The sequence below is a fragment of the Macaca thibetana genome, chromosome 13 (assembly GCF_024542745.1).
Source record: "Macaca thibetana thibetana isolate TM-01 chromosome 13, ASM2454274v1, whole genome shotgun sequence".
Lineage (NCBI taxonomy): Eukaryota > Metazoa > Chordata > Mammalia > Primates > Cercopithecidae > Macaca > Macaca thibetana.
In genome coordinates this window covers 11,675,343-11,700,000 of record NC_065590.1, presented here as the reverse complement: position 1 = coordinate 11,700,000, position 24,658 = coordinate 11,675,343, and the positions used below count along the sequence as shown (strand labels likewise).

Genomic DNA, 24,658 nt, shown 5'->3' with positions numbered 1-24,658 from the left:
ACATTTCTTTTGTGTGTTTTTGGTATACTAGGATACACTTACTTTTACATCTTTTTGTACTTTAGAACTTTTGTTAATTTGTTTATTAGTTGCAATATGCCTGTAAATTCTTTCAGATTTTCTACATATACAATGTGATGTCTGCAAATAATATCTTTCCCTTTCCGGTCTTTACAATTCTTATTCCATTCTCTTACTTCATAACATTCATTCATTCTCCACTTCTAAGTAGAAGAGAAATTGTTAAAGTGGATATCTTTATCTTCACCTTAATCTCAACATTTCACCATTAAGAATTTTTTTTAATTAAAAAAATCTTTACCAATTTGAGGAAGTTCTCTTTTATTCACAGTTTGGCAAGAAAGCTTGCATAACTGGCTAGCCACATGCAGAAGAATGCATCTAGACTCCTACCTCTCACCAGATAAACAAACTAACTCAAGATGGATTAAATCTTTAGATGTAAGACCTCAAACTCTACAAATCCTAGAAGAAAACCTAGGAAATACCATTCTGGACATTGGCCTTGGCCAAAAATTCAGGACTAAGTTCTGAAAAGCAATTGCAACATAACCAAAAGTTGATAAGTGGGACCTAATTAAACGAAAGACCTTCTGCACAGCAAAAGAAACTATTGACAGTGTATACAGGCAACCTACAGAAAGGGAAAAAATATTTGCAATCTACACCTAATAAAGTTCTAATATCAAAAACCCACAAGAAACTTAAACAATTCAACAAGAAAAAAATGGATAACCTCACTAAAAAGAGGGCAAAGGACAAAAACAGACTCTTGTCCAAAGAAGACATATAAGCAGCCAATGAGCATGTGAAAAAATGCTCAATGTCATTAATTATCAGAGAGATGCATGTCAAAGCACAATAAGATACTATTGCACACAAGTCAGAATGGCTATTATTTAAAAGTTCAAAAATAACAGATGCTGGAAAGGACGTAGAGAAAAAAGAACACTTACACACTGTTGATGGGAATGTAAATTAGTTCAGCCATTGTGGAAAGCAGGGTGGTGATTTCTCAAAGAATATAAAACAAAGCTACCACCTGACCCAGCAATTCCATTACTGGGTATGTACTCAAAGGAGAATAAATCATTCTGTATAAAGACACAAGTGCTCTTATGTCCATCACAACACTTTTCACAATAGCAAAGACATGGAATCAATTGAGATCCCCATCAATGGTGGATTGAATAAAGAAAATGTGGTACATGTACACCTTGGAATATTATACAGTCATAAAAAACAATAGAATTATGTTCTTTGCCACAACATGGATTCAACTGGAGGTCATTATCCTAAGTGAATTAATGCAGGAACAGAAAACCAAATACTGCATGTTCTCACTTATAAGTGGAAGCTGAACACTGAGCACACATGGACGTAAAGATGGGAACAATAGATACTGGGGACTGCTAGAGAGAGGAGACCAGGAGGGGAGCAAGGTCTGAAGGATAGCCTATTGGGTACTATGCTTACTAACTGAGTGATGGGGTCATTTGTATCCCAAACCTCAGCATCATGCAATCTACCCATGTAATAAGTTTGCACACATACCCCCGAATCTAAAATAAAAATTGAAATTATAAAAAAGAAATGTTAAAAATAAAATAAAATATCAATAATATTGAAATTTATCAAACACTTCTTTTCCATCTATATTTACTTATTTTTTCTAGCCATTTTTATATTCCTAGGGCCAAAAACTTGTTATCATATATTTATAAATTATTGGACTTTGTTCACTAATTAAAAATATTTTTGTTTATGAAAGAAATGGCAAGTAATTATCATATCTTTGTCAAGTCTTCATATCAAAGTTATGTTGGCCTCATAAAATAAGTTGTGAAGTCTTCGCTCCTCTTTTCTATGTGATTTTATGTAACAGTGGTGCTATTTGTTACTGAATTGTTTTTAAAAAGTCACCAGTGATACCTACTGGGCCAGGATATATCTTTGCAAAATGGCTTTAAAAATCAAATTGTTAAATATAGAGGCATTCAGGTTTTCCATTTCTTCTGAATTACTCTTTCATTACAAGGCTATAGTAGTGAAGGTTATGTTATATAAGTGGCAGGAGAGACACAGATTAAAGAAACATAATTGAAAATCTGTGGCAGACTACCATGGTTACTACTTCAGACCCTCACTACGATAGTTGTAACTGTTACTACTTGAGACCACCATTATGAGACTGAACAAACAGGCATGAGCACAGAAATGAAAACTTAAAACAAAAGAAACTATTTTAAAGAAAGGGGCCAGGGGAAAAAGAGGGCTGTGTGCTTTTAGTGAGTAAAAGTAGCTGCCCTGAGCTTCTACAGCCCTTTGTATTTATTGGGTAGAAAGAGCAGGGAGGAGGAGCCAACGACGTCAGCTGCTTGATTGATCACAGGTTCATATTATTACTAACGGGCTTCAGATTTGCCTGATCACAAGAAACACTTGTGCCTGGGTCGTGACTGCCCTCAGCATTCCTTCTGGACAGGAAAACATCCTGCTTTCATCAGAACAGTTTGCTGTTTACTCATATAGCCTCCAGTGGTATACTGAGTTTGTCCTATGCTCATTCTTTTGGCCTTCAACAAAAATCCAGAAATAGACCCATACACCTATTAAGCTGGATATTTTTTCTTTAAAAATATTAACTATTTAAAGTAAATGTTCAAATTTATTGGAAAAAAGTTTTTTTTACTAGTTTCTCTTACCTGTTTATTATATGTCAGTGCTTTTCATAATATTATCTTTTTCATTCCAAATATTGGAATTTGTAGATTTTCTCTTTCTCTCTTGATGGATAGACTTGCTAGAAGTCTATCCATTATATTAATCAGTACAAATAACTAACCTTTGGCTTTATTGATTTTTTTTGTTCATTAATTTCTGCTTTTTTCTTCATTTTCTTTCTGCTGCTTTCTTTGCTTTTCATTAGGTATTCTTTTCCTAATGTCTTGAGATGAATAATTAAAACTTGATTTTCAACATTCTCTATTTAATATAAGAACTGAAAGCTATAAATTTTCCTTTAAGCCTATGAAACTCTTTAGTTTCATAAGTTTTGTTATGTTTTATTATCATTTTCATTCAGAATACGTTCTGATTATTTTTTAATATCTTCTTTATGTTTAAATGTATATTACTTTTTTTCAACAGTTGAGGATTTTAGTCATATATATATAAATTGGGTTTTTTTTTTGTTATGGTCAGAAGACATACTCTGAAAGATTTCAATTCTTTTCATTCGTTGAATGAAAAGCTTATCTTGTTGTTAGTCTGGGGAACTATCCCATGTGTATTGGAAAAAATGCATAGTCTGTCATGTTGTGGTTTCTTATATTTGTTAATTAGATTAATTATAAATTCCTTATATTCTAATATTTTGTCAATTATTTTGTTTGCTTGTTTTATCAGTTGCTGATAAAGCCTCCAATTCTGGTTATAGATTTTTCTATTCCTCCTTTTTAGTTTTATCAATTTTTGCTTTACATATTTTGGAAGTATATTATTGGCTGTATGTTGCTTAGGAGCATTTTATCTTCTTGCTAAACTTATGTAGGTACTGACATATTTTGGGTTTATTCATTTTCTTGCTATTATTGTTTTCATTCAATTTGCTTTACATTTCGGTTTCACTGTCTTTGCCTTATTTTGAATTAATACAATATTTTAAATATAATAGACTCTATTGTTATTTATATATTCATATTAAATCTTTTAATGATTAACCTCAAGATTGCAATATAAAGTTTCACTTTACCATGTCCTTGACAATACTATGATATTATAATAGTTTAATTCCATTTACCCTTTTTGGTAGAATACCCTTTTGGTAAATGGAATTAAGGGGCTAAATGGAATTACATAGAGAATAATAAGACATTATTATTGTGATACTCTTTCCTTTGCTCTTTTTTTCCTGCTTTTCTGTCCTTTTATCTGGAATCCTTTTCTTTTTGCCTGTAGAATTTCACTTGATATTGCTGTTAGTTTAGATTTGCTGACAACAGAGTTTATTTTTGTTTTTCGAAAACATTTTTATTTCACCTCCATGTTTTGAAGGATTTTATTTGCTGGGTATAGAAACCCAGGTTGTTGGATATTTTTTATCAGCACTTTTAAGATGTAATTACATTGTTTTCTGGCTTCTGATGATAAGTCAAAAGGTAATAGGGTAATATGTCTATTTGTCCACGTTGTTTTTGAGATTTTGATCTTTCCTTTGGTTTTCAGTAGTTTTGTTATGATGTACACAAAGATATTTTTGTTTATATTCATTCTGCTTGGCATTTGCAGAATGCCAAGCAGAATGAAGTGGTTTTTTTTTTTTTTTTTTGAGACAAGGTCTCACTCTGTTGCCCAGGCTGGAGTGCAGTGGCACTATCACAGCTTACTGCAACCTCTGCCTCCTAGGGTCAAGCAATCCCCCTACTTCAGCCTCCCAGGTAGCTAGGAATACAGGCGTACACTACCACATCCAGCTAATTTTTTGTATTTTTTTGTAGAGACGAGATTTCTCCATGTTGCCAGGCTGGGCTCATGTGATCCTCTCACCTTGGCGTCCCAAAGTACTGGGATTGCAGGTGTGAGCTACTGCCTCTGGCCTTAATGCTTTTTCTGTATTTGCCTTGTTTCACTTTGTACTTCAGTCTATATATTTTCAATTGATCTACCATTGACTTCCACTTTCTGGATTGCTGTGTATAAGAGACAGTTTTGGCAATATCCTCAGTGGCATTTTCACCTGAAGTAGTTCCCATGATGGGCTAGTTTTGTGTCATTCTGTAAGTCTCCTTCTGATTATGATGGAGTAACTTATGGTACATCAACCCCCCACTGAGAAACATTAGAAGAGTTTTTTTTAATCTCAGTTGATTCAGTAGCTTTCCAATGTCTTCAAAAGTTGTTGTTGTTGTTTTTATTTTTTATTTTTTTTTTTGGTGTTTTATCTGATCCTGAAACATTGCTGAAGAATATCTTCATGTTGCCAGGAACTTGCTGATCAGGAGAAACAGCCTCATCATCACCTTCCTAAACTCATGGGAATATATCTAACTCGTGGCATGAAATTTACATGCAAACTCCATGCTATACGATAGCCTGGAATGTGTAGCTTTTATCTTACCAGCTTTGTCAATGATAAATAGAATAAATGGAGCTTCAGTGAGCCATTTCATCATATGTAGTGTCATATCCTTTGGCAGGATAACCTTTCTATCTTTTCTCTGAAAAATGGGGAAAATAATACCTTGTTTGTTACTACCTGGTTTATAAGAAATGGAGAAGTTTATGAATGATGATTTAAAAATACTTATTTCATTTTCAGAAGAGCACAGTAAGTAATTTCTCTATCTAACTTAGTCTGATCATTAAATGATGGAAAAAGCCACATGGCTGGGAGCCAGAGATGGCTTCAAAACTGCTTCAAAGGAGATTTTATTTCATTGAATGGAATAGCGTGAAGTCAGAGTGGCTTGCTTGGGTTAATCGGGGGAAATTTTAGAGATCTTGAAATATCAAGGAAAGCCAATGAAAGCAATTCAGAGTAGAACTGATAGAAAAGAGAACCATATGGGAAGAATAGAAATAGCTAATATGGATTTTTATGAAATGATTATTGTGCACAACAATGAAATGTACACCATCTTACTTATCTTTCAGCCAAACCTTTAATGAAAGTCTTGTCAATCACTAATGCACTATGGCATTGAATCACTTATTCTTTCATTTTAGTTTATTTGTTTTAAGAGATGTGGCCAAATGCTGAATATGGCCTCAAAGTAGAACTTGGGTCAGGACAGAGATTTGCAAAGGACAAGTTTTTGTATTTGCTTCATATAAAGTATTTACTATAGTAAAAGAACTCTTAAAACTGTGACATAGTTACATTTATTTCAAATTTATTCCTTTCTTCCTGTTTAAAAATCTTTTTAATTTGGGGATTTGACTACAGTCTTTACAGTAAATTACTGTTAACCTTAATGATACATGACTTTAGCAATGCCATATACATAACCCAGTCCCCATATATAGCTAATATATTTGCAAATGTGAGAAAACAATAAAAAAGTATAAAGTTGTCTTCCTGAGTATTGAAATCTGGTTAGAGTTTAACTCATCTTAATGTTTAAGAAAGAACAAATTATTATTCACAAAAGGTTATGATGATAAACCATTGATTTTTATGATAAATAATACAATGTTACAACTGTAGAGTAAAATAAAACCAGCAAAGATTCAGAATCACTATCTGTTTATTATTTTATTTTCAGACACACATAAACATTAAACTTTTTTATTTTTATTTAAAATACTTTTACTGGCTGGGTATGGTGACTCATGCCTATAATCCCAGCACTTTGGGAGGCCAAGGTAGGCCTGACCTGATGTCAGGGGTTTGAGACCAGCTTGGCCAACATGGCAAAACCTCAACTCTACTAAAAAATACCAAAAAAAAAAAAAAAATTAGCTGGCATGGTGGTGTGCACCTATTGTCCCAGCTACTCCAGAGGCTGAGGCAGGAGAATCGCTTCACCCAGGAGGTAGAGGTTGCAGTGAGCCGAGATCCTGCCACTGCACTCCAGCTTGAGTGACAGAGCAAGACTCCATCTCATAAATAAATGAATAAATAAATAATAAATACTTTTACTTCCTTGATGTAAAGACATTAGGCTCTGCTATAGTCTGATTGTTGGTATCTCCTTAAATTCAAATGTTGAATGAAGTCTGAACCCCCATGGTGAAGATATTAAGAGAAGGGGTTAGGGGGAGATGACTAGGTCCTAAGAACAAAGCCTGAAAGAATAAGATTAGTGCCCTCATAAAAGAGCCCCTAGAGAACTAGTTAGTCCCTTCTGCCATGTGAGGTTACAGAGGCAAAGCTGCTGTCCGTGAAGGAAGGAGGCCCTCACTGACTCTGTCGTTGCCTTGATCTTGGACTTCCCAGTACAGAACGGTGAGAATTAAATTTCTGTCATTTCTAACCCACCAGTCTATGGTATTTCGTTATAGTAACCTAAACAGACTAAGGCAGGCTCATTTGATGGAAAGAAGAATAAAATAAAAGGCAGGATCCAGGGTTTCTGAACATTAAAAATAAATGTAATTTCAGGGTTTAGCTTCAAGACAGTCTTTTTAGGTCATTTGCTACTTCCATATAATTGCTCTTACTGGATACATACAGGTGATAAGGTATAGAAATTTGAAGAAATAATCTAGGAAATTTAGTCCCAGAATGTTTTGTCAAGTGGAACTAAACTTATTAAAATCGAGTTTCATAATATTTTACTGGATTCGTTCTATACTGTTTCTTTTTCAGAAGAAATAAAATGTTCTACAGGAATCCAAGCTTGTCACTCACTCAGGCCCTCACTTGGTGGCAGTATGTTAGAGAAGACGGCTTATTCCAGAGCCTGGTTCTCAGCTTCGCAATCTACAGATGGTTCATTCTAGCCACATGTGCAAGGATGTGATATTAACTAGAGTACACATTGATTACTTGAACTTCCTTGAAATATCATTTTCAAGACGAGACTACTAAGGACTGTGAGTACATTCTCTCAATACTATAATAAGACTAATAATGATATCTTACATTTTTGAGGTTTGAGGAGACACTAGACCCTGTTGTGAGTACTTTACATGTATTGACCCATTCGTTTCTCACTTTGACATTGTGGACCAGGGCTTTCATGACAGCTATCTTACCAGATGATTAGACTAGGACAGGCAGAGGTAAAGTAACTTGGCAAAGGTTACAATAAATGACAGAGCTGAGATACAGTCCCTGGCAGTCTGATCCCAAAGCCTATGCTCTCACTACCATTTGAATTGTCTATAGCAGTTTCTACGGCACATGAACTCAAAGTATTGGTGGCCAAAATACCAGCCATAGATGTTAGTGATTGTGGAGCTCTTCTAGGCAGTTATCCTTCAAGGGATGACTTCTGGGGTATGGCCTTCTACTGTGTAGTCAGTCCATCATTTATAAATTATTGCCTTCTGTTAATGATGGCTAGGGCTCTATGATAAATTCATATCTAACAATGCTTTCGCAGAACATATACATGATCTGATAAGATTGTGTGCCATTGATAAGTCTGTGCCTTATGGCTGTATGGAGGCTGAGGTAAGCAATGCAAGGTCATCATGCAAGCCCCCTGGATGTGCCATCAGTGAGGCATGAACACCTGGAGGCCCTGAAAAGACTGTGAGGCACTGTGAGGAACTGGCTTTTACCCTGAGTTCATACAGCATCACAGGTTTTGGAGCCCAGGTCCAGGTCACTCTTGTTGTAAGAATAGACCATGGAGACTCAAGGGCAGAAGCTGGGAGACCAGTGAAAAGCTGTCACTATAATCTAGGTGAGGTTCAATGGTGCCTGGACCAGGGAGGCAGTGGAGAAGGTGAGATGTATTTTGAATTTGAATGGGAATCAGGTGGAAGAAAAAGAGAAGGAGCAAAGCATTTGGGCCTGCCCATCTGGAATGCAGCTTCCAGTTAGAAAGGAAGCCATGCGTATTAGCATGATGAGCCTGGAGCCAGACTGCTCCGGCTTAATTCCTGATTCTGTTATTTACTTCCTGCAGCCTCGGGCAAGTTACTTTTCTGTGCATCAGTTTCCTCATCTATAAAGTGGAATTACTGATAGTATTTCTTTACAGTGTGGTTGTAATGGTTTCATCAGCCACCATACATCAAACAGGTAGAAAATATTGTAAACATTGCAATAACATTTGCATTTATTGTTTACTGAGATGGGGAAGACTGCATGGGGGTCTTTTCGAGAGAAAAATTATCGATGCAATACTGCTTCCATCGTAGCTCATCATTGATGTGTCTGCCAGCCTTATATGTCTGTGAGCCCCTGGGGAAGGTTAGTACGGGTCTCATTCTAGGAAAGCACTTTGCGCAGCCCCTGGAATGGGGGAAAGCCTCCAGCATGCCTGCTAAGAATGTACAGTGTTGGAGAAGCCCTGGTGGTCCAGGGGATAGCTTGAGGGGGAGGCTTAACTTCTTTCTTGTCTTACCAGTCCCTAAGATGTCATGAACAGGAAAGGGAGGAAAAAAAAGTCTTTTTCCTTTACCAGTCTTAGGTTATTTGCTGGGGCCCTGCAAATCAGACTGACAAAAGACAGCGTAACAGGAGAAAAATAGATTATTCAGATTATTATCCTGTGCAGGGTACGAGGAGGAATCTTAGTGAAGAGTAGCACAAAGGGATACTTAGAACTGGGGTTTACATAGCATCTCAGCAAAGAGCAATGCCTTTGTAGTGGTGACAAGACCTTTAGCCTTCCGAGGCGGAAGATTAACACAGGGGGGCACTCATGGAGTAAGCTTTGCTTGTACAGGTCCATCTCAGTGTGGATGTTTTGTTCTTTTCATAGCCAGAAAACTTCCTTGTGAAAGGAATTGATGGAAGTTCTCATTTCTCAGGAGTTTCTGCTTTTACTCAGATAAGGGTTGTGCCGGGAAGGCACATGCGTCTGTTGGGTCTCATTGGCCTCCAGTTCAAAATAACGCTTATGCCAAAGTGGTTTATGTTGGGGTGGCATATTTTGATCCTCAACAAAAGTAACATTAAAAAATTGAAACATTGTGCTTGCCACAGACATTCATTTCAACACACCCCAATGCAATAGCATTTAAACTCTCACCGTGATCAGGGGCCCTAGATCTGAAATCGGACTAGGTTGATTTTGCATCTCAGTTTTGCTTCTTGATCCATGTGTGACTTTGAGTGGATTGAAAGGCTATTCTAAGTACATTTTGCTGCCTGAATTGAATATAATAATATTGAATGCCCTACGGGGTTACAATAAGGACTAAATGACAATGTATATAAAGACCTTATAGTGTTTGGCATATAGTAAGTGTTTGATAAATATAAATTTTAAGTTTTGTTATTATTATGTCAATTCTCCTACTAAGACAGACACTATGAAGGATGTTCATTTGAAGCCAAATTCGATGGTATATTCTCTCTACTATGCATGGGAGGAAGAGCTATCAAATTGTAAACATTTTACTTTTTAGAAATAGGATGCCATCTACTTAACTTCCCTTGCTGCTTTTGACAACCTTTGCAAACCATTGATGGAGACCAAATCAAAGACAGAATCCCTGTGCATGATGGAGGAGCAGCACCTGAATCAATCTGGTACCTTTCAGAGGCTACAAGGCACAGAGAAAGCTTAGCCTTCTTGGCTCATTGGTGTTGAAAAAAAATCTTGAAGCTCATCTGATGCAAACTCCTCATTTCACCTTTGAGAAACTAATCTGCAGAGATTAAATGTTGTGCTTTGGGTCACACAGAAATGTTAAGAGCAGAACACTTGTTCTGTGATACCAAGTAAGGTTGGGGACCATTCTTCTCCATCACTGATTCTCAAATGGTGGTCTCTGATCTAGCAGCATCAGCTTCACCTGGATGGGAACTGATTAGAAATACAAGGTCTCAGTTTTGTCTTAGGGCTGTTGAATGAGAAACTGTTGGGGTCAGGCACAGGAATCTGTGTGAAAACAAGCTCCAGGTAATTTTGATGCATAAGCATATTTGAAAAGTACTACTACTCTTTGTTGTGTTTACACTGACCATTTTTCCAACCTATTAATATATATTTCTGCATATCAAGATAGAAATGTAAGGAAGCCTGAATATACACACAAAAAGAAGAAAAAGTAGAGATCTTTTGGTAGTATCCAAGACACACACATACACACACTTTTTGTTTTCCCACAGAAGACAAGTTACCAATTTATTTTGCCATCTTTAGGTCTCACTACTAAGAGAGCAGCTCTCTTCTGTGATTTATTGCAAAGATACAAGTACATTCCCGGTTTCAATATTATTGGCTGGATGTAGTAATGACTATTGGCTCTTCCAAGCATGTAAACATAAATACACCAGAGAAGGCAGAAGGTGTATTTGTTTGAGAAATATTATTGTTTGGTCCAACTATTTTGTTATTTTTCTCCAAAAATATAACAACATGAAAAAGTAATGTGAGAGTGCCAAGAAATTGATGTTTCATGGCAAAGCCAACAGTCTCTGGAATGCTTAAATCATGTTACATAGAGCTGTTACTTCCTTCTCCCTGAGCATCTGTAGGTGGTGCATGAAAGCTGTTGAGTGTAATATAATAATGATTTTTCATAGGTCTTTCTGGACAGATCTTTCTCACTCATCATCAAACTCTATAAAAGTGCCTGGTGATATTGTAGCTCCTGGGGCGTTTTGATTATTTTGTATGAAACTTTATAGCCAAAGCATTGGGTTTCTAACACTCTCACAACAAAAGAATAAAATAGTTTGATTATTTTATAAAAAGTTTGAGACGAGCTGGTTTAGGGCATTGATAGTCCTTGGAAAACATTGCTAGGCTTCTATAGGATTATCTTCACAATTTGGGGTAATCGGGCCAAATTAAAATTGGTAATTTTAAGGCTTAAATTGGAGTTTCAATCTTAAGTAGGGATTTTGGATGTGGATCATTGATTATGGGAAGAATTACATATATTGTCAGCCTTCTAACCACTTCACACATGATAATCATTATTCTTGCTCTTTCTCAGAATCTTCATCATCATCATCATTAATGTCATCACAGCTGACATTTACTGAACATTAGCAATGTGGCAGGCACTGCAGTAAGAGTTTTCATGTTTCTACTCATGTAATCCTCAATGGAACCTTAATGGTGAGTAATGTCATTGCCCATTTTATAGATTAAGGAACTTAAACAGAAGGATAAAATTAAGTAACCCAGGATCACAGGGGTAGGGAGCAATGCTCAGGATAGAAGTCCAAGATGTTTGTCTCCAGAGCACTCTCTTAACCTCTATATGCTGCTGTTTTTTCATTTCTTTAAACCTGACGTCACTGCTAAATTATGTGTGATTACTTCCTCTATATGAGAAAACAAGGCTGAGAAAGAGGAGAAGCCTTGTTAAGGTCATAGGGCCAGCAAGTGGAAGGCTGGTCTGTGTGGGCCATTTGCAGCCCCTGCACTGTCTTTCACAGTGCTTCGCACACGATTTTGGTGTCTTGTGTTTTTCTGTGTCTTGCCTTTGGCTCCAATGTGTGGTGATTTTCACAACATTTGTCCAAGAACCATCTAGTCTTGGCCTTTTCTTTTTTTTTTTTTTGAGATGGAGTCTCGCTCTGTCACCCAGGCTGGAGTGCAGTGGCGCGATCTTGGCTCACTGCAAGCTCTGCCTCCTAGGTTCATGCCATTCTCCTGCCTCAGCCTCCTGAGTAGCTGGGACTACAGGCACCCACCACCACGCCTGGCTGATTTTTTGTATTTTTAGTAGAGACGGGGTTTCACCATGTTAGCCAGGATGGTCTCCATCTCCTGACCTCGTGATCCGCCCGCCTCGGCCTCCCAAAGTGCTGGGATTACAGGCGTGAGCCACCGCGCCCGGCCGTTCTGGCCTTTTCAAGTGAAGAAATAGAGAATGTGGCTGAATACTGAGACTGTGCTAAGAAAGATACACAAAACTTCTGATTCCATCAATAATTATGTTGTAGAATGTGCGACTGATGGTCCAGAGGGAATAGAAAGCTCAGTTGCAGTTTGACTCCCTGCTGTTTATTCCTGTGTGCTGGCAGGTTGCTCATTAAATGAATCTCTGCTTGGATTTATAATGGTTGCTAACAGATACACTTGATATTACTTTTTAAAATAATGAATAAGTAAGTACTGTCGACTAGTAGACATTAACAAATATGTTTTGGACAAAATAATGACCTTATACCATTTCGCTTCAACCCTCTTTCTGCAGAAAGTGAGATGAATGTGACTTACAGAGGTGTAGTGAGAATTAGTCTGTACACCTAAAGTGTAGAGTCCACGATTTGTTACCGAAGAGGCACTCAAAAATGGCCACAACTGTTTGCTATCAGAAACTGATTGCCTCAGAGTGTAGGTTATCTAGTGTCTCTCTTTGAATACAAAAACTGAGTGTGGGAGAATGTTTATTCACTTAAATTTAGCTTTCTAGTGTTTTGCTTTGCAACTTCTCAAGCCCAGCTAGTAATCCACCTTCGCATTAGCTGGATAACTCTAAGAAGTAGGACTGTGTCCCTTTCTCCGCCAAATGCTGCTGTGAGGCCCAAATAATTGTGAGCTGAGCATCTTACTACGTGTTTTGCTTTAGATGGATTTATGTTGCCACCTGGTATAAAAAAAAGATGGAAAGTAGGCTCTTGATTTTATCCCCTAAACTTTGAGGAATTGGGGAAGATTTAGGATAATTGATGGAGTTTATTACTTAGTTTATTCAGTGCTCCTGGGTTTTTCCCAGGAGGTCTGGAAATGGAACCCATCTCTGCCCAATATTCTAAACTCTCTTTAACTTCCTACCACTGAATATCCCTCTGGTTTAAGTCAGTCTTCTCAAAAGCAGGATGTGCGCACTTCAGGGAATGGAAGATTCCTAGAGTTGGAGGAAGAATATACTGAAATTTTCATTTCCATTTCTTTTGGTTTAAGCAAAAGTAACTTAGCCATTATTATCTTTAATGCTGGCATTCTTCCTCATGGCCTATATGTTGGTAGGGCTGTCATAGCTGTCATGCCATTTGCTTTTGGTGAATAGTGACTTATGGAAGATTTTTTGGAACCAGTCAAATGGATTTGCGAGTTATAGTAACCACCTTTACCTAAACTAACCTAAAAAAGTAGATGACAACTTAAAACATCCTGCAAAAACAAACAAGCAAAACATAGTTGAATAGTGGTAATTCAAGCACAAGCAAAAGATAAGAAAGTGGTCAAATTGACCCTTACACTCTTGGTATGAGTTCCGTGTCAGCCATCTCATGGTAAAATTAATGACAGTTGGTTAGTTCTGACAAGATGCCATTCTAATAAATTAGAAATGCAAGGTTAGTTACATCCATTATTGCTGACACTTCCTACTCTAAGTATATCTTATCTTGAGACTTTAGCTAATGATAGCAGCACACCTATACAATTTACCAATAAATAAGGCAACACACCAAGTCTACTATTATGTCCTTTGTTTCCTCTGTCATATTAGTGCCTCTAATCTTCCTAATCTTTTCTTTCCATCCTTCTCTTTGTAGCTAGACTCACTGTTTACAAACACAAATCAAATTGCATCGGACCCACTCACTCCCACTCCCAGCTTAGAACTCTGCAGTTGCACTTAGAATCAAATTAAAAGTCTTTACTGCAGCCTGTGAGGCCTGGGATCCAGGTTTATCCTAACCCTTCAACTTTGTCACATACTCACCTTCCTTTCTGCTACCTACTCTATGGTCACCCTGGTTTTTTTCCTCCATTCCTAGTACAAGTCAAGTTCTTTTCTGTCTCAGGATAGTTGCACAAGCTATACTCCTGATAATAGCTGCCATCTCTATTCCTGTGGAGTTCAACTGTAAATCTATCCAAATATGTACATTGCTCATAGTCAGTGCTAAGTGCAGCAACTCTTTCACTTTAGAAGTTATAATCTGCTTAACCAAGACTGCTGATCTCTAGAAACTTCGCTAATGAGTATGCCTTTGAATTATCATGTGTTATTTTTTCTCACTCTTAGAATAAGATAACTGGGCTATTTGGTATTTCCTGTTGCTGTCTGTATAATTTACTCACCATACTGGATCAGACGATCAAGGTCTGCCAACTATAGAAGGTAAAGGAGGACAGTTGTCATAGCCAATGACTAGTTAGCCAAAAAGGATGTACTACCATCTCTGCCAGAGGAAGGCAAACCGCTTCAACCTGTACTGACTAATTGAGTTGGGGGAAAAGTGTATTCCTAGTAAATATTAGCATATCAAGTGCTAGGGGTTGTGTCGGTCTCTTCAATAAATACATGACATTTAAATCACAGCTGGATTAAATTTATAACAACTCACAGCTATTTTGTTGTTGTTGTTGTTTCTTTTTTGAGATGGAGTCTCGCTCTGTCACCCAGGCTGGAGTACAGTGGCACAGTCTCAGCTCACTGCAACCCCTGCCTCCCGGGTTCAAGTGATTCTTCTGTCTCAGCCTCCCAAGTAGCTGGGATTACAGGCATGTGCCGTGATGTCTGGCTAATTTTGTATTTTTAGTAGAAATGGGGTTTTTCCATGTTAGTCGGGCTGGTCTCAAACTCCCGATCTCAGGTGATCCGCCCACTTCAGCCTCCCAAAGTGTAGGGACTACAGGCGTAAGCCACTGCACCCGGCCATCACAGCTATTCTTAAAGTGTCATTCGGATTCACCATTCTTGCATTTTAAGAGTCCTTTATGATATCACTAAGCTACGCTATTTCTCCCAGAAGTGGAGTATTGCTTTTGATTTACCAGTTTGTCGAGGTGGAGCAGGCAGGTCCAACGGCTCCACTTGGCCCTTTCTACCATGGTAGTCTTTACTCCAGAGTGCAGGGGATCCACATGGGAGTAATGCCAGTTCTAAATGCATTTATGCATATTTTGTGGACATACCATAAAATAGATCTGGCAGTCTACAGGGCCGCTGTGAGACAAATTTAGATAGATTCTTTATTGAGTTTCTTTCCATAAATCCCCACTGTAACCATTCAACCATTGTATTCTCAGGATTGGTGTCAATTCAGAGCTAACACCTAAGAATCCCCTGAAGGTCTGGGCATCTCTCATTCACATAGTCCGTCTTTAAATAGCTGCAGGTTACTCTGGGAAAGAACTGGGGAGATTTACAGCATATACTTGAGGCCAAGTTTCAGGATACTCTCCCAATAGTTCCCCGACTCTCTCCTCACTCCAGGGGCTCAGGATCTGTAAACTGGCTTAGGTGTGGTATCTGGCTATGGATTTATACCAGCACCTCCATGAAGTTATATTTTTTTTCCATCAGAGATAGTGATTTCTGGATTATATTAATCAAGTCATATCATTTTTGGCCACCAATCTATATTATTCATAGGAAGCCAGTAATAAGCCTCCACAGATTTCTAAGTGTCAATACCTTCCGATTGCTACTGCATCTCTGTGGTCTATCACAGAAATTGGGCCAACTTTGTCTCTGATAATTAAGCCTCACCACTGGATCCCTGCCACCCTGAAATAGCATCGTTTCTATTGAAATCAGAACAGCCAGATCAATGGCAAAATCTCTCATCATTTCAAGGCTACATAGAATAGTCACCGAGAGCTCTTCAGAGACGCTGGAAGATTCTCGCCAATCTGTTTCTCTTTGCTTTGCTATGGGGTCAGGTTAGGGGGTAGCTAAGTGTATTGCACATGAGAGGTCCACTCTCCCATGTCCATCTACTTAAGCCTCCAGTTTCCTTTATTTACAATATGCTAAGGAAGCTTCCCTCTCAACTCTGCTTACAGGCCACCATAGATGCAGGCTTCAACTAATCAAACAACCAAACCCTTAGAGCTACTCCCAGCTATGTGAGCTAAACAACAAATCCCAATTTTTGAGGTACTACATCCATGTTTCTTGTTCTTTCTCTCTATGCATACACACACACACACATATATATGTACAGTGTCTTCCTTGAGAATATGTTCCATAATTCTTTTCCCATTTATATAAGAATATACATTACATGATTTATATATTAATATCATATATAAGTAATATATATACTATGTTAAAATATGTATACATATATGTATATAATAATAAATAATATTTAGGAGTATTAATTAACAAGATCTTCCATTCCTTGGAGCGGTGATTAGACACCTAGAGACTCATAGGCAAATAAGCGATTGACAACCCTAAAGCAGAGGGGCGTGAGGAACTGCTGTGGGATCTGAAGTCATGGAAGAAGGGCCACCTGAAGGCAGCTGCAGTTGTGAAAGGTCATGGCTGCTACCAGAGGCATGGTACAGGAGGAAGCAGGAAATAATGCCCTACTCTCTGTCTTCTGTCTTCTGGTCTTTTGGTGATTGCTTGCTGGCTGAAACCAATTGGAAATCAACCAGCAAGGGAGCCCTGGTGATGTCCTTTGTGTAGATCAGCCTCCCAGGAAATAGAGAAAGATAGAAAAGATTGGCAAATGATCTAGAACAGAACTATGCAAATGGACAATAACCAGCAATCCATTAAAAAATCAGAGACGATGTACAATGTCCCGAGTTTACATTTCAGAGGCTCATACATTATAATTCTCATCAGTGAAACAAGAAATGAAACTTTATTTGGAATTTGTCTAAGACTTGTAAAGTTACTTTTTGACCAAGGAAAATCTTATTGCTTCCTGGACATAACTGAAGGTAGGCATTGCTCCCACAGCCGCAAACTTTCCAATTCCCCCCATCCCCACTGTATCGAGAAAACATTAATCTAGGCATTTTTATGCATTTCTGTTTCTGCCATGCCCACTGGGATAAAGGGGTAAAGACATATGTGTTGAGGGAATTTCCAACTCCATGCTTAAATTACTTCTTTTTTCTATCTCTTTAAATTCATGCCTTTTGGAAATCATATTCCCGGAAGTATCCAATTTTCATCTTTAATAAAATTGTGGTTAAGAGATATTTGCTTGTTTATAGTAACTGATAGTATAAATCTATTTGAGCATTGTAATGTTCATAAACTCTTTTCTTTGATACTGTTCAAGTATTACAGATGTCCTTCCTTACCGGCTTTGTAACCCCAAGTAGAGCTCTGTTAATATTTTATTTATACAAGGGCATGAGTCCACAACTCTTTGGTGGTCAGACCACCCTTGGTATGGAAAGTATTGTTATAATAAGAGATATGTTTACATATGGTATTTCTTAGACCTTAGTAGGGATAATGATCTTCAATAAATAGAAGTATATACTGAAACAGAAATTAACAGACTATAATTACAAACGTTTTTACACATATAAACATTATGTGTTAACTTGGTAATTTGGGGTAATCTAGATATATAGGAAAACTAAAACCTCATCTGTAATTCCACTATTGGGATGTTCATTATTAACATTTTTGTATGTATTATGTCAGTGCTTTTTTTTCTTGATGTACATATAGTTTATATATATATATTTATATGTCTATATGTTATAAAATCTATATATCTTACATATATCGATACATATATGTGATATGACATTGATATCAATTTGGATTTTTTTCTAATTAATATACTATTTGTATATATTTTAAATAATCTACAATGTAATCTTTAGTGATTTCATGTTGTTACATTATTTTAACTAGTCATAATTTATAACCAATTTCCTATTTAAGAAATTATAAACAGTAGTCTATCAAGCCCCTTAATTTTAGAAAAAAATTATATGCATTTATAATAAATACTTCAAAGTATAATTACCTGCAAGTGTACTTGCTGAGTTAAAACATTTCATGGATTATTTATTTTTTAAAGTTTTATGTACTAATGTAAAAGAAATACAATCAGTTGTTTTGTCTGCATTCATCATAGATATTTTTGTATGCACTGGATATGAAAAGTGTCAGAAGGTTTGAAACCCTGACGGATTATTCTGGGCAGAACATTTTCTTTTTTGACAGAATGGTTGGCTCCTTGGTCCTGTCTCTCTGCTTCATTGAACAGGAGTGCCTGTTCTGTTTGACTTCATCCATTTTGAAGTTTCAAATGGTCACAGCCTCTAAGACAGAGTGACAAAAGGCCATCAATCAGCATAAATTGGTGCTCTTTCCACAGGTCTGATCCTGGGTTTGGAGAGACTGTCACTGGCCATTCCTTAGGGTGTCAATTTGTCCTTCATATTGATGTAGCTAGTCCAGAGGCAGCAGGTCGTGGTGCATGGTAAGGATTCTAACATTAAGTGCATTTTAAAAAACCTGAAACACACACATGCAGCTTGAATTTTGAGATCACCCTGCTTTCTCCTAGAAATGCTGTTCACTTGTTAGCAGGTCAATATTGTTCTTGAAAGTATTGATTTTCACTGACCATACAACCATCCCTGTATGCCTCTTTCTAGGAAGAAACCATGCAGAGCTCGGATATTAATTTTGTGGTTGTCTTTTAAAAAAATTATTACCTTTGAGCGTCCAAAGGCCGAGCTGGAGAAGCAACATTAAAATCAATGCCCAAAAAAGAGCTCCTGGGTAGACCTTATATTTGGCAATAGTAGAAGCTACTAAACAGCCTTTGTTTTGAATGAGTATAAAGAAAAATAATAATCTTTTCTGCATACACTACTACCCATTCCTTCTGGGGAGAATGTCTTTAGTGGTGATGTAAGAGAGCAGATGCATGGCATGTAAGTGCATTACAGAATTTTCCTAAATGCTTCCTCTAAGCTCTCTGAGAGAAGGGCTTTCAGGATGACTGACTTCCCATTCTGACTAGTGTAGGCTTGAGCTAGCAGTTCGCTGAGTGTGCTCTCTCTCTTTTCCTCCTTCCCTCTTTCTATCTGCTCCCCTCTCTGTCTCTGCTCCACCTCTCTCTCATTCTTCTCTCCCTACTTCTTCCTTCTGTTTTTTCTTTCTTCTACTTTATTTTTTGATTTTTTAAAATTGCAAACGTAATACACGTTAATCACGTTAATTGTGGAAAATTTAGAAATGCAGAAAATTGCAAAGACGGGAATTAGCAAAATCATCTGTAATCCCATTTCACAGAACGAAATGCTTCATGTTGATGGGACTGGAAAGGAGCGTGTGTGTATGTGTGTATGCACAGCCATGTTTGCACACATACATACACACACACACACAGGTATCCATATATAATTAACCAAGATGGCTAGCATTAATTTTTTATTAATAAGACCAATCTGGTTATTTTTAACTAGTAATTCTCTTTTAAGAGATGGAATGTTGTCAATGGAAAGTGTTTTTGCCACTGAAAAATTAAAAGCGGATGCAATTTCTGAAAATATATTTCCAAAGAGTGATGTAGAGTCTCTTCTGTTCTGAGTATTGTTTTGAAAGTGCTCGAGGAGGAAGGTGGGTAGTCTCAAAATATCTCTATCAAAAGACCGCCTTCTCCCTATTCCTCTGTCCCCCTGCCCTCCAGGGCAGATGCTGCTACAGATGTGCTATAGGAAAAGGCTCCAAAGGGGTCATTAAGAAATTGCAGTTAAGGTTAAAGATGTTTAGAATGTGTTCAAGAGTAAAAATTGATTTGGAGACTTCACTTGGAAGCGTTAAAAATTATCTCAAGCCAGAGAGGCAGGCTCCAAGCACTATAATGCCCCAAAGGAGGATCTGCTCAGGACAGAGAATGCACAACTAAGAAATAGCGCCTCTTACAGAAAATGCCTGGGACCGCCATCTCTCCCTTCATCGTCAACCAGTCATGCAGCCTGCCCAGGTGGTCTGAGCTGGGGACTGGCCATGCCTTTTGCTGTCCTGTGCTATTTAAAATAAAGAGACATAAAAAGAAGGCAGATGCATGTATGCAACCATCAGAGGTTGAAATGTGGCAACTGATACAGTGATCTTACTCTGGGATTGTTGTATTTTTGTTTAATTGTAAATATGAGCAGGAGAGAAATTCCCATGCCCAGACTCAAATAGCGGTTTTTTTCAAAGCTGTTACTGTTTTCTCTCAGTAGATGGCACTGTTTTGAATGAGTACAGTTTGGTTGAGTTCAATTGGAAAAGTGCACAGAATAAGGCTTCTTTGAATGAAGAGGAATGCATTGTCATAAACTCCAAAGCTTTGCTACCGAAGATAGAAATAGCATAGTAGCAAAAGTATGTTTTCTAGCTCTTAAATCAGCACTATTCCACAGAAATATATTGGGAGCTACATATGTATTTTTAAAGTTTTATAAAGCAACATTGAAATAAGTAACATAAAAGGTGAAATTACTTTTAACAAAGTATTTCCTTTAACCCAATATATCAAAAATATGAAAAATTCAACATGTAATCAGTAATACAATTATTAATGAAATATTTTGCATTCAGATGGCTAGCATTTCAAGTCCTCAATAGCCAGTAACTAATATGGTATTATAGTACTCAATCTGGCTGGTTACTCCTCTTTTTCTCCCTTCTTTCCTGAAAAGAGGTGTGATTTTCCAGAAAACTGGCCTGAACAGACTCCATGTTTGCACTTTTTAAGAGGAAATTGTTGTGTTGAATTTCATCCTGGCTAAAGTAGGGTCTTTGACCATGCAGGAAGATGTATGTACTAATGCCACTTTTGGTCCTATAGCAGACTACAATGCTAGCTTCTGGGATAACTACTAGAATGTTCTCTGCCATCCACTTAGCATTGAATCCCTCCAGACACTGTTACAACAGGTAAGAGTCATCCTTGTATTTATAAAAAAGCTGAATTAAGCAAAAAGTTTGAAGAGACACCGTGTGGCTTGCGTCTTTCTCCATCCGTTTCTTTCCATTTAGTCTATTCAATTGACATTTGTAAAGTTCCAAACTGCGTCCCAAAATTTGTCAGGTGCTGAAGACGCACAAAAGAAAAAGGCCGCTTCCCAGAAGATCACAGTGCTATGGGGGAGTGGACAGGTAAGCAGATAATTACACAGAATGGCGTAAATGCTATTAAAACATGTTCAATAAATAATAAGGGTTAAGAAAATGCACATACTTTCAGATAGAGGGTGCTTGTGTTAGGAGATGGGGAAGTGAGGTAAGCTTTCTGAAGGGTTTGGTGTCTGAGCTGAGTCACTGAAAGATGAGTAGGGCCACAGGACTTGGCAAATGGCATGTTCAGTTCCGGGAGGGTGAGGATGCACCAGGCAAGGCCAGCATAAGCACTGCCTGGAGGCGTGAGATGGCATGGTATGTTTATAGAACTACAAGGAATTGAGGTTTTCTGGTGTGTCTAGAGCGGCAAGAGATGGACGATGCCTGGATCATCAAAGGCCTTGTATTTTATGCCAAGGCATTAAATTCAATATTGAAGACCAAAAGGATTAAATAATTTTTATTAGAGGAATGATATGGGCAGATTTCAATTTCAGAAAACTCACGGTACCTTTGGTGTGGAGAACGGAATTGAAGGGGACAGGATGAGGTATGGAGACTCAGGTTTTGGGCTTTTAGCAGCAACTCTAGGAGGAATTATGAGAGCCTGACATATAGCAGTAGCCACAGGGATCAATTCCTCTTGCATTTGAGAGAGATTCGGGGAACAAGATTAATAGGAAGGGGTGATTTGCTGCATAGGAGGGAGACCAGCACTAAGGAGAGAAAGAATTGATTCAGATATTGTAGGCTCAGAGGTTTCTATAACTTTGGGGATGTATCCTCCAGAAAAAAGTAATACAAAATTAAGACTTTACATGGTGATGCTGGACACATGGGTCTGGAGAACTATGGATCATAGATGCCTCTGGATGTCATTGGCACGTGGGTGAAGCCACAGGAATAGATGATACCACCCAGGCTGGAGTAGGAAGAGAAAGCTATGGCAAGCAGTTAGAGGGGGAACAAGCATGATTACTTGCAGGTGGCTAAAAGCAAAACAAACTGGGCAAACAGGTTAGCACAAGGACCTGCCCTCTAGTAGAAAGGAACTGTTAAAACAGGTTGTAACAATGTAGAGAAATTGCTATCTCCTGCTTTAGGCACAAGTAAGATTGTAGTGCAGATGCAACTGACCACAACTGATTAAATTCAAAATGGCCAAAATCTTGATCTACTGCTGACCCTTTTATCAGAAAATGTATGACACTATTACCATAAAACTTCCATGGGGAAGCCTCTCACTTTTATCATGCACCTGATGCCATGACCAGATTGACCACATTTAGTCAAGAAAAGGGTGGCACCCCCGATTCTGGGAATTGCCTACCCATTTCCCAGAAAATTCTTCCCCTTATTATAGAATACTCTGTGACTTAATTATTCTTATGCATATAGTGTCTGAGCCTGACCACGTTGTGCACAGCTCATTCGTTTGAGCGCGCACACACACTCCTCTCCTGAGTGTATGCTTGCTTCTGCTCCACAATAAAGCTTCTATACTTTCAACGTAGTCTCATTTTCAAATTCTTTTGCACTGCAAAGACAAAAACCTGTACTGGGCTACTGACAACAAAGCTTTGGCAAATCTCTGGAAAAGCCCAACATTTGACTGTGGGAAAATGAAGAGAATTCTCCAAAGTAGAGTGAGCAGGAAAGGCTCCAAGGATGTGAAGAAAACGAGGCCAGAGTGCTCTGGAGGCCAACAGGAAGGGAGTCTCCAGAATCGTGCAAGTGATGCATTTTCAGGTTTGCTGCCATTCACAACAGACAACCTACCTGCTTTCATGATCTAAAGAGGGCTTAAATGTAATTTGCAAATATCTTCAGAGAAGAAGCACAGTCTCTACGGTCTATACTGAGTTACAAGTGACTGCTACCAGCTCTTCATTAGAAGGTTGTTCTTTCTTCCATTTGCCATGAACTACAGGGCTCAAAAGAAGGGTTGGCACTATCCTAGCTCCCTGTTCATTCTTCCAAATCAGCACTCTTTTATACCCCTTTGTAACATATCCCATTTCAATGCATACATTAGGTGGAAGGTATGCAGTCTTCCACCTCCTCATTGGTGGGTGCCATTTACACACTCCTGGTCAAAATCCTCATTCATGAATGATATTGACTTCCTTAAAGTCATCATGCTTAATGGCTTCTATAGCATTGAATAAACTCTGTCCTATTTCCTTCACAGTGACTTCACTTCTGTTCTGCGGCTGACGTTGGAACTTCTCTTTTTGGAGCTGTGGTCCCTTATATTTCCATTCTATTATGCAAAAAACAGAAACTGATCAGGCACATGACTTCTGAGCATACTTTGTTGAAACTCTGGTCTCCCTCGCTGGTCTCAGCCTGGTCTCTGGACCTGGTTACTGTCCACAGCACCATCCCTTATTCTCCTTGTTTCATTTCCCATATCACTAAGCAAAATAAGAAAATACTGCAGTTATTAATAAGAAACTGTGTCAGATCCTCCTACACTACTCCTTTCCAGGTGCCCAGCAGATACTTTCTCATCACAGACACACACAGGAACCAGGCAGGAAATGATTACTAGGTGGTGGGGAATGAGCTCCACTGGAGGGCTGGATTTTATCCAGTGTCATTCAAATTTGAACCCCTTAAAAGACCATTTAGGTGAAACAGAACCAGCTGGATATGATTTGTGGCTTTTACTTTCATCCCTTGTATCTTCGGCATCTGCAAATAAAAATATAAATAGGTTAAATTTTGTTAGGTACTTGGAACATCAGTCCATAGTAAGTGCTGTATGGATGGATACAGAAACACATCTACTATATAGAATTTCTTTAACCTATTGGAAAAATATGTTCTTGGCTCTCTGGCCTCTCGTCACAGGAACCCAAATCATTCCAGAATGCCTCTGGGCATAGTAACTAGGATAATAGCTCAGGAAGGACCTGGGAAGTATCCAGTTCAACCTCCTCCATCTCACAGAGGCAGAAACTGAAATCAGAGAGGGTAAACCACTACTAATCACCCTCTGATTGTGGTCCCTCGAGTTTCCCATATCATGGCAACAAAATAAGATAATAGAGCTAAGGCTTCTGAAGGGGCTGTAGCCATGTATTCAGCATTCATTTAATGAGAATATAATTCCAGTGGCTCTGGTAGAAGTCTGCCTTAAAATGAGTTTACAGTTTTGAAGATGGTGCAGAACACGTCTGAGGCATATATAAAACAAGAAGAGGCTAGGGCAGAATTTCTAATTCCAGGGAGCGTGAGGCTACTGACCTTGCAGCCT

General features: G+C 38.1%; 1 long non-coding RNA gene across 1 annotated transcript; it reads left to right on the top strand.

The window, feature by feature from the left end:
- The first annotated feature begins 7,331 nt into the window (after window positions 1-7,331).
- On the top strand, window positions 7,332-22,963 carry LOC126933948 (uncharacterized). The gene is made up of 4 exons (XR_007718777.1): window positions 7,332-7,560; window positions 11,593-11,717; window positions 21,125-21,213; window positions 22,942-22,963. It is a non-coding gene; the product is annotated as an uncharacterized LOC126933948 (long non-coding RNA).
- Window positions 22,964-24,658: the final 1,695 nt, after the last annotated feature.